The sequence below is a fragment of the Gopherus evgoodei genome, chromosome 2 (assembly GCF_007399415.2).
Source record: "Gopherus evgoodei ecotype Sinaloan lineage chromosome 2, rGopEvg1_v1.p, whole genome shotgun sequence".
Lineage (NCBI taxonomy): Eukaryota > Metazoa > Chordata > Testudines > Testudinidae > Gopherus > Gopherus evgoodei.
In genome coordinates, this window is record NC_044323.1 from 273244483 (window position 1) to 273258896 (window position 14414).

The 14414-nt window shown below is 44.2% G+C and overlaps 1 protein-coding gene across 2 annotated transcripts in view; it reads left to right on the top strand.

Moving 5' to 3' along the window:
* Positions 1-8584: 8584 nt before the first annotated feature.
* The window catches only part of COL14A1 (collagen type XIV alpha 1 chain), a 173301-nt gene continuing 167471 nt past the window's right edge, over positions 8585-14414 (top strand). For both annotated transcript variants that reach the window (XM_030553756.1, XM_030553757.1), the window contains exon 1: positions 8585-8715. The gene's annotated coding sequence lies outside the window, so the exon portion shown is untranslated. The remainder of the gene's footprint in view (positions 8716-14414) is intronic.

The window sequence follows — 14414 nt, forward strand, 5'->3', positions numbered from 1 at the left end:
GGGAAGTCTTAGCCAAACTGGTCGAAAGCACTGGAAAAAGGACTTGGGATAAGCTTTCTTATAGGAGATGGGGGACTGCTTTGTGAGTTAAGTTTAGGCTCTAGAAAAAGTGTTACTTTTTTGTTTTACATGTAACCATTTGTTTCCAATATTCTTGCTTTCTATCACTTCCTCTCTCTGTTTTGATACTAAACGTATTCATGTTTTCACTATATATACCTATATCTAAGTTCTGGGTGTTAAATAAGGTGATGATCCTGAGTTGAGTCTTGTATACAGGTGTGTACTAATCCTTTGGGAATAGTGAATCTGGGAGTTCTGTGAGCATTCAGTGGAACAGGGGCTGTTAGTGTGTGCCTATCACTAGCCTGTTTAGAGAGAGACCTGGAACGCAGTGCTTGTGTTGCCACAGGCTGGTGGATTCAGGAAGCTGATCCACAAGAGGCACAGACAACACTTCCTCAGACTTAGACCAGGTGGCGGTGAGGGGCTTCGTAACCCTGGATACCCCTCAAAAGCATCACATCCAGCAACTTGCAACTTAAGCATTACTTTAGACAAATGCCTCAAAGCTTTAAAAAGCAAATACCTTAGAAAAATACTAAGTATTTAATGGAAGGACTTAATAATGGCAAGATTCATCAGAGTTCAACAATCCCTTATCTCTAAAGTTATCCAGAAAGGAAAATGGAAATATTTGGGACATGTGGGATTGTTGTGTGTTGATTTGTATCTGTGGGGATGTCCTGGGGGATTTTGTGTAGATTTGTGCAGGTGATAGAGAGAAGTGCATGCTGCAGTGAGGGGTTGTGTGTATTTGGGGTTGGATGTGCTGATTGTATTGGTGTGTGGGTGGTTGTGTTGATTCATCTGAGTGTGTGGGTTGCATTGGTTGCGCTGTACAGGTGGCGAATCAACCTTTGAAGAACTTTGGCAGTTGGGCCAAGTAATCAATCATCTGTGCAGTTTCCCTCATATCACAAACTCATCACAACCAAAGATAAATTGTTACATGGAAATTAGCTGTAGAGTAAGGGTGGAGATTGGTTCAGTTGATCCATGTCTGGTTTATTATATGTAGAAATGCAATAACAGTGGTTAAAGTAGATTGAAACAGATGGGGGAGTGCTAACCACAGCATCCACCATGGGAATGCTGCTTACCCAAGTCAGGAAAAAGAGAGAAGCTCTCTGTTGGCCTTTAGCCTCCGATGTAATAGATGAGACCATAAGATAGGCATTAGCTGGAAAGGAGTGTGTGCATTGTTCCAGATGTGTCCCATGAGCAGTACTAGAATAACTTCTTCTGACTTATGTCATAACTCACTGTATACATTACAGAGACTGTACTGGCATGGCTCTCAGCTCCCACAAGCTTTCATATTAAAGGAAAAAAGTTATGGGCCAGATCTACTGAGTATAAGGCCTGATCGAAAGCTGACTTAAACCAGGGGAAAGACTCCCATTGACTTCGGTGGGCTTAAGACCAGGTCTATAATACTTACTAACCTTGACTAGTCCTTCTAAAGTCAGTAGAATTACTAGAGGTAGTAAATAACATCACATGTAATTGTTAGTACTTTCAGGGTCAGGCCTTCAGTCTTTGTAAAATAATATCATTTTTTCTATGGGCCATATCACAGAATTTGATGGATTTCACCTAAAGGGGTCACCGCCTCTAATCACAGATACCAGGGACAGGAAACTACTTCCCTATGGTGTAACGGCCTTTCTGTTTGGCCTCTCTCTACTCTCTAGCATCAGAGTTCTTTTAAATGCTATAAAGCAATTCATTTTTTTGCCTGAGCCTGTCCAATAAACCCTGTGCATGTGTGGAGCAGAATCTAGTGTGGCTAGAAGCAGCATTTACTCCATTGCTCTGTGTTGCCTGCTAACCCATGCACCATTTAATGGGGACATGAGACTTTCCTTGCTTTCAGGGGCTGAAAAGGAAAAGCTCTCCTCTTTCCATCCTCTTTGGCTCATCTCCACTCAGTTTGCTCCTTTCTCTTGCCTACGCATAGGGGAAGTATCAAACACCGTACATCAACAGTAACACTTGAGTTGCCACATCATCATGCTGGCTTTTATTCCTCTGTATCCCTTGTCCTTACTTCGTCATATATAATAAACTCCAAATGAATAAATCCAGCAGTTCTGTTACTCACAAAGTACTGATGATGACAAAGGCATCTGAAATTCATTAAGTGATTCATCAGAGAAACATCTCAACCAATAATAGGATAGAGTTGCACTAGCCAGTTACTTCCTAGCTAAAACACACTCATGTAAAAAGCCACATCAACAAAGATAACAGAAGAGAAACAGCTGTTGTTACACAGAGAAAAGCATTAGAAAAATTATTCCTCCAGAAAAATAATTACCCCTGAAAGTAAGTCCTTTGATTATGCTTCTAAGTCCTAAAATAACTGAAAAATTCTTAGGCGCTATAGAGAAGACACTTACATTTTATGCATGGGCAATATATCAAATATGGTATAGCACAATTATGTTTTTCAATACAATTTTTGCTGTTGATTTAAGATGGGTTAAATGAAATCACTTTTCTGTGCTTTAAAAATAGATTTCGAAAGCATTCTCAAGTCTCTGAGCATATGACTTCATAAATAATGTCATTATCACAAGTGTTTAAAGACTGATCTTGGCACACCTGCTTCAAAAGAGTATCGGTAGGAACTATCATGCTTCTTAATCAGAATTTCAAATGTTAAGGTAGATGTCATGCACTGTAACTTAATTTCAAACTTAAGCTTTCTCTTTGTGTGTATTCTGTTCTCTTGTTACAAAATTAAAATCCCAGGAATGTTATTTGGAGCCATGCAATTAGGCCTAGTTTTGCAAACCTTAGTAAAACTCCTTGGGCAAGATTTTTAAAAGAGACTAGTGAATTTTTTGATGAGTTGACTTCTGGGGGCTCATCTTGAGATACCATAAAGGGGGCTGTTTTTTTTTTAGTAGGAGGGTGCTAATTTCTAAAAATCAGGCCCTCTTTAAGGCCTCTCAAGCAGGGCCAGTGCTTCCATTTAGGTGACCTAGGTGGTCGCCTAGGGCACCAGGATTTGGGAGGGCGGCAGACTGCTCTGGTGGACCTCCTGCAGATGTTCCTGCGGACGGTCCGCTGGTCCCGTGGCTCCTGTGGAGCATCCACAGGCACGCCTGCAGCAGGTCCACTGGAGCCGCGGGACCGGCAAGCCGGCCCTGCACCTAGGGCGCCAAAAACCCTCACGCCACTCCTGCTCTCAAGATAGGAGCACAAAAATCACTAATAACTTGGCTTCTCTCATTACAGTAAAGGCCTGGTTTACTTCAAATTGTTTGCAATTATTTGAAATACAAAATAAACAAGTTCCAAAATGAACATCACTGCCAATTAACACATTAATTTTAATCTGTGGATCAGGGAAACTGAGAGAAATAAAAAAACCCACATTTTAAAAAGTGGTGAGTCTATAATTATGCAAATAATGTCCCCTTCCCACCTCCCCCCACCAACAGAGTTTATCTAATAGTTGGCTTCTGATTGGCTTCAGCTGAATATTATTCCCATGTATCCAATACTTGGCTCAATTTTACAACTAGCTTTTCAGTCACATTCATTCTTAATCCAAACCTTTCCATGATTCCATGGTTATTCCATCCTTTATGATCCTTCTACACTGGCACTTCAGGTGGGATCCATGAAGGGACTTAGGCTTTGCAACACTGAATGTCACAATGCCTAACTTTTAGAGGCCTAGAAAATCACAGGAACAACACTGCAACCCGTAAAGCCTGAGCCAGGTGCCTAGGATCCCTCTGCAATGAATGGGGAACGATAGGGGCTAAGAGTGATCCACAAAAGCCAGCATCCTAGGTAGGGAGATGCTGATGAGGGGCATGTGCGAAGCCCCACCCCTCTACCAGAGATAGGCACCTAATCCTGCTTAGAGATGCACAAATGGGAACCTGCCACCTGAAGTCAAGCAGGATAGGCGGCTAAGGTATTTCTTGTGGGATTCAGTGCCTGCCTCATTCCACATGACAGCTAGAGGAGGAAGTGGTGGTGGTGCCCACCTTAATTTTTAGTCCAGTGGTTAGAGCACTCAGACCCAGGGGTGTGGGACACCCAGTTTCTATTTCCCCTTTCTCTGCCAGCGTGGGAGAAAGGCTTTGAGCAGGGGTCTCCCACGACTCAGGGAACATGTCATAACTGCTGAGCTATCAGGTACTCTGACTGGGGGGGCTTCCTCAACCTGTCCTGTCAAAGCTGTTCCAGTGTGGACAAATAATGAAAGAGTCATTGGACCAGGAGGACCGCACCCGAGTGTCCTATCTGCCAGGCGGGTGCCTGTCGTGCTGTCTGGAGTGGGTCATGACCATGATGCCAACCTCAGGGAAACTGCCAAGAAGTAGGGCAGAGACCCCCAAACTAGTGGTATGTTCTATAATTATAGATCTCACAGACACAGTTACAAATGTGAACTCCTAACTCACTATATCAGTCTTACCCTGGAGTCACAGACAGTCATCTTGGGCATTTCAGTCTATCTTGCCACCCAGGCAAGTTGGATATAGTGAGAGGGAATTGCTGCATGCCAAAGATCACAAAATAGTGAGGTTGCTTCCAGTCCTAAGAGACCAGTCACTTGCCCCAGGTTAATTTGTATCTTAGATCTCACATGAAAGACAACACTTGTAGCCATTCCTATAGTAAACTCTCTAAAGTTTCTTTAACTAAGAAAAGAAACGAGAGAGAGCATTATTACAAGTTAACACAGGCAAACATATACATGCTAATGAGTTACAGTCTATGGTTTTTAAAAGGTAACAGAGTTGTAGTGATCTGTCAGCTCTGAATATCTCTTAAGGCTAACACAGGTTGATCCTGGGGATCTTTGCTTTGGGTCTGTGAGAAGCCCAAACAGCATAAAAGATGAAAAATTTTCTTTTCAGCTATTTTAAATTCCTTCTTCCAGAATTCAAGCTGATGAGAAAAGCCCTTTTGCACATAGCCTCTTCATGGGCGTAAGGGAGCAATTATTAAAGTTTGTCTATAGTGATGTCTCACAATGGCCCATTTAGTTTTGATAGGCCTTCTTCATGGGCAGAAGACGATGACTCCTGACTGGGCTCACAGTTTCAGAGGAAACATTGTTTACATTTACAAAACAAAAACTTACAATTTCTTTATCAAATGCTATAAGGTAGTATTTATGTATGCAACATCTTACAAGCATTTCCTAACGTCTAAACCAGGGGTCTGCAACCTTTCAGAAGTGGTATGCCGAGTCTTCATTTATTCACTCTAATTTAAGGTTTCGCATGCCAGTCATACATTTTAACTTTTTTAGAAGGCCTCTTTCAATAAGTCTATAATACATTACTGAACTATTGTTGTATGTAAAGTAAATAAGGTTTTTTAAATTTTTAAGAAGCTTCATTTAAAATTTAAATTAAAATGCAGCGCCCCCCCCCCCCCCCCCCGGACCGGTGGCCAGGACCTGGGCAGTGTGAGTGACACTGAAAATCAGCTTGCATGCCGTCTTTGGCACACATGCCATAGGTTGCCTACCCCTGGTCTAAACACATTGTTATAAGGCCAATATCCATCTTAACCATACTAACACACCAATGAAACAAACTGGTTTCCAGCAATGAATTTGTCAGTTCTTGGCTGATGCCTAAAGTCTTGGCAAGAGCGGGCACCTGGTCTGCTAGTGTCACAGTGCTGTTACTCTGGACAGCCCAGTGACCACTACAACCTAGTGTATCAGCCCTTGCACACAACTAAGGTGTCCAAACACCCTCTCTTCCCATGGTTCATGAATAGCTCTGGGGCTTAAGCGGGAGATAGGCTTCCAGGTGCCTTGAGGGAGGTAGTAGTACGAATGCTGAGTGGTAGAACCTTAGGCGCTGTGGGAATTTTTACTCTGAAAACTTAGGTATCAAGTGAGTTTAGGTGCCTATAGGGTTCATTGGGAGTTTTATGGATTGCAGTGGAGCCAAAAGTGGGACACAAGTGCCTAAGCCTGGGGTTTAGGTGCCTAAGGATTTTTGTGGATCCCAACCTTTGTTCATCCTGTGGACCCATTTCTAACTCCGATTTTTTTAAAAATGCCTTATATTTTGTATGATCCATACTGTCCAAGCAAAGCGTGTTTAAAGAATAGTTTTAAAATAATGGGCTGGATCGTCAGCTGGTGTAAACTGGTATTGCTCTGCTCCTTTGAAATCTGCTTCTTTGAAATCCCACCTTTTCTTGTTCTCTGTATGTATATATGTCTCCTCACTATATGTTCCATTCTATGCGTCCAATGAAGCGGGCTGTAGCCCACAAAAGCTTATGCTCAAATAAATGTGTTAGTCTCTAAGGTGCCACAAATACTCCTGTTCTTTTTTAAATCAGTAAAGCTTGGCCAATTTACACAAGCTGAAGATAAAGGCTAGGGTCCAATAAAAACTCCCATTAACTTCAGTGGAAGCAAGTTTGGACCTCAGTGTAGACAGGTTATTTATGTCAATAGTAACAGTCAATTAAGAATTTTGTTCGTATGTCAACAGTAGACATGTTTACATTAATCTATATTTGCACAGAGTGTATGCAGGCTATGGCCCAATACTTGTTTTATTTTCATAGGGTTTTACAAAACCTAAAATGAAGAGAAAATTTCAGTAAAAACATGTATCAGAGGGTAGCCGTGTTAGTCTGGATCTGTAAAGGCAGCAAAGAATCCTGTGGCACCTTATAGACTAACAGACGTTTTGGAGCATGAGCTTTCATGGGTGAATACCCACTTCCTCAGATGCATGTGAAAACAGTTGTTAAATAGCATAAATGCTCAACTAGTTCTAGAAACCCAAACATTCAGCTCTGTCATTGCACTGCTCTTCTGTGGTGTTTCACTGACCAAGCATAGTGAAGTGTAAACAATGAACACTAATTCTGAAAAATCAATGAGGGGGGAGGGGAGGGGAGAGGGCTGGTTTTAACTGCACATACAGGGGTGTAAGTCAGGAAGAGAGATTATTATAAATAAAGCCTATGGAGTTATGCAATAAAAAAAACCAATGTGAGGTCAGAAGCAGATCCATCCTTTTTAATTTGGTAGTGTTCCTTTAAAATAGATGCATTGTACCCATGGAAGAGATTTTTGAAAACTATTTCTGCTGTAGATAGGTGTCTTAAAATTGAAGTGTAGATTTGTTCACAGGCTGTTCCAATGTTTAATCACTGGTATGATAGGTGAGATTTGCTCTCGTGCTGTAGGGTGGCTACTTAGTACACAAACCTAGCTGGATGCCGCCACATGGTGGCGCTTATGCATTTTGCCTGCTACCAGATTTTTTTTCTTGTATTTAAAGAGAGCCAGACTCTGCTCCTTGAAGTGTCTTCAAATGAGCTCCAACTTCATTATGCTTGATTGCAGCTTCGTGTGCAGTCCATAAACTGAGTTGATTTTTCTCCCCACCTTTACAAAGGCTTTGGGGATCAATTACTAGATCTGCCCATCTCCCTCCCCTTCTTCTGTATATCCTTCCCCCCCCCCCGCCCCCAAATAATTTAGTGACTGAAGTTAATGTTCAGTGTGATTCTCTGGTACAATGACTGCAACCCAGGTCACTGTCACATTATTGCTCTAGAGGACTCACATAATGCCGAGGGCTTTTTTCTCAAGTGGTACAAAGTGTCAGCTATTGCACGTCATACAATGTAGCAGAATACAAAGAAATGACCGTAATAGAAGTCTATGTAGGTATAATAGAAAGTCTAAGGGTATAACGAAAATAAAATCCCCACATTTCTGCATTTTCCCTTTGAATATTTTAAACATTTGCAATGCAATATGATTTTGAAAGGGAGTGAATTAAATAACTCCCTTCTGAAGCAATTATAGCTTAGTGAAGATATTCCTGCCCATAAAATGACTTATGCATGAGTCTGCAGGACCAAACCTGGGGCCCTAGGCAGACCATGACTAGGGTGTTTCAGGAGGCCTATTTGCCAAGTAGCTTGTCTAGATATGAATTATTACAAAGTGGGCCAAGAACATTTGGATTCCAAATAGTGCAGGAAACATGGTATTAGGAATGATGTATTAGGGCACCTAGAGTCTTGATTAGGCATCTTTTAAAATTATTTAAATCTACATAAGTAAGTAACTTTGGGGGAAGGAAATGTAAATTGAAAGGAAACAAACCCCAAAGGAAGAGGCATCATATAATTGACACAAGGAAAGCTACAGCACCCAGAAAAAAATATGGTTGCTTGAGCTCCACTCTGAAAACGTACTTTTAATCCCATTCCCCCAACAGCACCTAAAGTTTCCTTTAAATGAAAAGGCTAAATTACCTTCAGTTCAGATTTCCAGTATACACCTGGAATTGCACTAGTCCAGGGATTCATTTCCTGAAATCCTGAGTTGGAGCTGGCTGGGGAGGGGGTTGGCTGGATGTCAGTGATTCTTCAGGCCCCCCCTCCCCTTTTTCCTTTTCCTTCCACCATCTGCTTTATAATTGGCTGCCTTGTTTCTCTACCCTTTCTTATCAGATCGTGCTGTGAAGGAGCCAGCAGCTGGAGGGTGGAAAGAAACTTTTAGAGGCAGAGTAACACCCATATTAAAGAGTGAAAGAAGGAGTGTGTATTAGCAAAGAGTGATTCCTCCCAGGCAAAGCTACACCTCCTCGCCAAGCAGCTAAACCACTCATGACTGCAAAGGTCTGTTTGATTTTTATTTTGTCACCCTTTTTTCCATGGGGCGGGGGAAGGTAATTTAAAAGCTGATTAAACTCTTGTACAATAACTAGGATAACAACCCCAGCTATTCCTGATCATGATAATTATCTGCCACCTTCGGAATTCAACCTTTTGTTGGCCGTAAGCAAAGGAGAAGCTGGCGAGAGTCAGTGATGGGTGGTGAATGTGACTGATTGCTGGCTTGCCAGCCAGGAGAGGAAGCTGTAGGCGAGTGGCGCGGGAAAGCCTTAGGAGAACGGGGGCTGAGATGCAAAAGAAAAATCCACAGAATCTTCTGCAAAACGTGGCATCCTGTATCAGTGTCTTGGCTCTCCCTGGGCTTCAGCTCCTCGCCGGCCAGGTGCACCAGCTCCCCGAGGCTGACTGGCACGACACACACTTTCCTGTCCCTTGCCCCCCCCCACTCCCGGGTTTTATTCCTTGTTCGCCCGGGCGTGCGCTCGCAGTTCCTCGCTGGGGTTCGCCTGGACCTGAGGGGTGTCCCCTCGGGCTGTCTGATCTCCGGAGGGCGGTTACAGAAGATCAGAGGCTTTGCCAGCGCCCGCTCCTTTGCTGAGCTCCGTACAGGGGAAAAAACCCACTCTCGGTCCCGTTTTGCAGTGTGCGGAGCAAGGGGTCGGAGCTTTGCAGAGAGGAGTTTGTACCCCGGAGATCAGCAGCCTCTCCTGGGGGGCACTGCTGGGGGACGGCCTAGGCTCCGGAGAGTACCCCCGCCCCCAGAGCAGTGGGGTTACACGCGAACCGAGTTAGCCTGCAGACAACAGGGCTCGGGGGAAGGCAGGAAACCGCGAACTCCCAGACCATCTGAGCCCTCCGGCAGGAGCCAGGAGTAACGGGCTTGCTCCACGAGCCGCTCCGGGCCCAGTTACTTCCCGCCGTAGCCAGCTCCTAGCAATACCAAGGATCAGGTCAAGCTCTCTTGCCCGTGCGCTCCGGGCAATGTTAACAGAGAAATCCGCCTTGTCTGTGGATTGATGCTGGGTTACATCATTTCCCAATAATAATCCCTGGTGCGTGCAGGCTACTGAAATCACCCTTTAGCTTCCCGGTACCTGCTCATAGAATCATAGACTATCAGGATTGGAAGGGATCTCAGGAGGTCATCTAGTCCAACCCCCTGCTCAAAGCAGGACCAACATCAGCTAAATCATCCCAGCCAGGGCTTTGCCAAGCCTGACCTTAAAAATCTCTAAGGAAGGAGATTCCACCACCTTCCTAGGTAACCCATTCCAGTGCAATGATTTCATATTGGGCCTAATCCCAACTGCCACACATTTCACATTCCCTTTTGTTTCACCTCTGGTTTTTAGCTAGGAGCTGGTACTTCTTTATTATCCTCTAGTTATTTGCTGAGTGCTGACAGCGTGCCCATTGCTGTATAAATCTCAGAGCAGACTTGCCCCTGGCTTGAGGAGTTTACAAGTTAAGGGCTTGTCTAAACACAGTTCTAGTACAGCTTTAACAACCGCCCAGTGTGGACACTGCTATGCCGGCATAGAGGTGGTTATGTTGCTATTTAGATTAGTTGGACTTGCACAAGTCCATGGGCCCAGATCTAATGCATCCAAGGGTGCTGAGGGAGTTGGCTGATATGATTGCAGAACCATTGGCCATTATCTTTGAAAATTCATGATGATCGGGAGAGGTCCCAGACAATTGGAAAATGGCAAATATAGTGGCCATATTTAAAAAAGGGAAGACAGAGAACCCTGGGAACTACAGAGCAGTCAGCCTCACTTCAGTCCCTGGCAAAATCATGGAGCAGGTCCCCAAGGAATCCATTCTGAAGCACTTGAAGGAGAGGAAAGTGATCAGGAACAGTCAACATGGATTCATCAAGTGCAAGTCATGCCTGACCAACCTAATTGCCTTCTGTGATGAGATAACTGGCTCTGTGGATATGGGGAAAATGGTGGACATGATATATCTTGACTTTAGCAAAGCTTTTGATATGGTCTCCCACAGTATTCTGGCCAGCAAATTTAAAAAGTATGGATTGGATGAATGCACTATAAAATGGATAGAAAGCTGGCTAGATTGTTGGGCTCAATGGGTAGTGATCAACGGCTCGATGTCTAGTTGGCAGCCAGTATCAAGCGGACTGCCCCAGGCGTCAGTCCTGTGGTTGGTTTTGTTCAACATATTTTTCAGTGATCTGGATGATGGGATTAATTGCACACTCAGCAAGTTCGCCAATGACACTAAGGCCTTGGCTACACTGGCGCTTTACAGCGCTGCAAATTTCTCGCTCAGGGGTGTGAAAAAAACACACCCCTGAGCGCAGCAAGTTACAGGGCTGCAAAGTGCCAGTGTAGACAGTGCCCCAGCGCTGCAAGCTAATCCCCACAAGGAGGTGGAGTAGATGGGGAGCTGCAAGCTAATCCCCACGGGGAGCTCTCTCCTAGCGCTGGCACCACGACCACAGTCGCACTTCAAAGAGCTGCTGCGGGAGCGCTCCCGCGGCAGCGCTTTGGAGTTTTGAGTGTAGCCAAGCCCTAAGATGAGGGGAGAGATAGATATGCTGGAGGGTAGGGATAGGTTACAGAGGGACCTAGACAAATTAGAGGATTGGACCAAAAGAAATCTGATGAGGTTCAACAAGAACAAGTGCCAAATTCTGCACTTAAGAAGGAAGAATCCCATGCACCGCTACAGGCTGGGGACCAACTGGCTAAGCAGCAGTTCTGCAGAAAAGGACCTGGGGATTACAATGGATGAGAAGGTGGATATGAGTCAGCAACCTGCGCTCATTGCCAAGAAGGCCAATGGCATATTGGGCTGTATTAGCAGGAGCATTGCCAGCAGATCGAGGGAAGTGATTATTCCATTCTGTTCGGCACTGGTGAGGCCACACCTGGAGTATTGCGTCCAGTTTTGGTCCCCCCACTACAGAAGGGATGTGGACAAACTGGAGAGAGTCCAGCGGAGGGCAGCGAAAATTATTAGGGAGCTGAGGCACATGACTTATGAGGAGAGGCTGAGGGAACTGATCTTATTTAGTCTGCAGAAGAGAAGAGTGAGGGAGGATTTGATAGCAGCCTTCAACTACCTGAAGTGAGGTTCCAAAGAGGATGGAGCTCAGCTGTTCTCAGTGGTGGCAGATGACAGAACAAGAAGCAATAGTCTCAAGTTGCAGTGGGGGAGGTCTAGGTTGGATATTCGGAAACACTATTTCACTAGGAGGGTGGTGAAGCACTGGAATGGGCTACCTAAGGAGGTACTGGAATCTCCTTCCTTAGAGATTTTTAAGGCCTGGCTTGATAAAGCCTTGGCTGGGATGATTTAGTTGGTATTGGTCCTACTTTGAGCAAGGGGTTGGACTAGATGACCTCCTGAGATCTCTTCCAACCCTAATATTCTATGATTCTATGGTACTTGATGGAAATTATATCCATATAGGAACTTTTATACCAGCATAGCTCCATCCACACAACGGGGTTGTACTGCTTTAACTGTATCTGTTTATAAACCAATACAGTTAAGGCAATATAAAAACTGTGTGTCACACTGCCCTAATGATATGACCTTGCAAAGGCTATCAGGCATAGCAGTCACTACCTATAATTCCTTTTGAAGAAAGTGTTTGCAAGGTTGGGATATATGAAGAGGACAAATCAAAGCTATGAAGCTTGTCTAGACTAGAGGTTTTGGTCCTGTTCTAACTAAAGTTAATTGATTGTCAATTAAATAACATGGTGGTCCAAAAAATAATTAGATAAGTTCTTTGAGAACAGGTTCACCCATTGCTATTAGCCAAGATGGTTAGGGATGCAACTCCATGCTCTGGGTGTCCCTAAGCCTCCAACTGCCAGAAAGATGACAGGGGATGGATCACTTAATAGTTACCCTGTTCTGGTAATTCTCTTTAAAGCAGCTGTCATTGGCAACTGTCAGAAGACAGACTATTGGGCTAGATGGACCATTGATCTGACCCAGGGTGGATATTCTTATGTTCTTAGGCATTGGCAAAGAGGAGGGAGTTGGGAAATTAAGAGGAGTGGTAAAGAATGAGATCAAAGGTAGGCCACAGCACAATTGTGAGGGTGAGGAGCTTTAAAGTGAAAGGAAATACAATTCAAAAGTTCCCAGGGCTTTTCCTGTGTACCTGGCTAGTGCATTGGAGTTCAATGTGCTGTCCAGAGCAGTCACAATGAAGCACTCTGGGATAGCTCCCGGAGGCCAACACCACCGATTTGCGTCCACACTACCCCAAATTTGACCCAGAAAGTTGATTTTAGCACTACTCCCCTCGCCAGGGAGCGGTACAGAAGTCGATTTTAAGAACACTTTAGGTTGACGGAACGGGATTGGTTGTGTGGACGCAGTCATTTTTAAATCAACCTAACACAGCTAAATTCAACCTAACCCTGTAGTGTAGACCTGGCCTAAGAGGGGAGTGACCCACTCAGTACAGGTCACCAGGAAGTTTGTGTTTGTGGTTTTTTATTGGTGGTAATATGGGGAGATTGTAGAGGAGTGAGGTGGGAAGCAGAGAGGAGGAAATTGCAAAGCAGAATATATTGCGCTACAGCATGGCCAGAGGGCAGCAGGAGAGGGTTAGAAGGGAGTCTTATTCCCTGTAAGGGGAAGAAAGTTTGCTGTAGATTAACTAGAGCACCTGAAGCCAATTAGAGCACCTGCAGTCAGTCACATGATAAAACCCCCTGCTTCAGTCAGACAGTTTGAAGGTGTTGGAGTGGAAAGCATTGGTGTTGGAGCAGAGAACAGTTTGAAGGTGTTGGAGCAGAGAGGAATTGGTGTTGGAGCAGAGAACAATTTGAAGGTGTTGGAGCAGAGAGGAATTGCTGTTGGAGCAGAGAACAATTTGAAGGGAAGCAGAGGACAGTTTGGAGAAGTGCTGTGGTGGGCTAAGAAGTCAAAGTCCCTAGGTAAAGGGGCACCTGGCTTGTACAGAGGGAGGGCAGGACAGGGAAGTAGCCCAGGGGAAGGAATTGTCAGTTCAAGTGGGTTACCACTATCCTCAGGGCCGGGACCTGGAGTAGAGGCCGGGCCCAGGTCCCTCCTCTCCATTCCCCTCCTCTAGGACACTAGTGGGACAGTTAACATTCCACTGCAGGGGCAAGAAATGGCGCCCTGAACCCCCCCCCAAACAAGAGAAAGCGCAAGACCCAGCATAATAGTGCTGGCAATTTGCCAAATTATACCAAAGTTGTTTCTAAATCTGTGCCTTTATAGATGTTTGATTAAACAATTAAATATAATCAAGAATTTTCTATTTTTTTTCATTTATGAGAGGGGTTACAATTATTCAACAATTGTAATAGTATAAATTGTTCATGGGCCAAGTTCAGATGATGAATTCATATTGTTTCTTACATGTATTTCAGAGCAAGTCTCCTCTTCTAACCATGACAGCTTTAAAATAAAAAGCGGCTGTACAAAAATGGTCTATTCCCAGTGTGTATTCTGAGCCATATCTGCTTGCTTTAGTGACAAAATGATTTTCTACTCCAGTTATCAGATATTTGAGTGATAAAGGTGGTATTAAAAACTTCAGTAGAATAGAACTGGCTCAGTGGCCTTTGCAGGGCTATGGGAGAGTGAGCTGGATTGTGACTCCTCAGCAGAACTGTTAACTAAATTGACTGCGCAGTTTTTACCCCCTTACCACAGTGTGCAGAAGAGCACACGTCAATTAA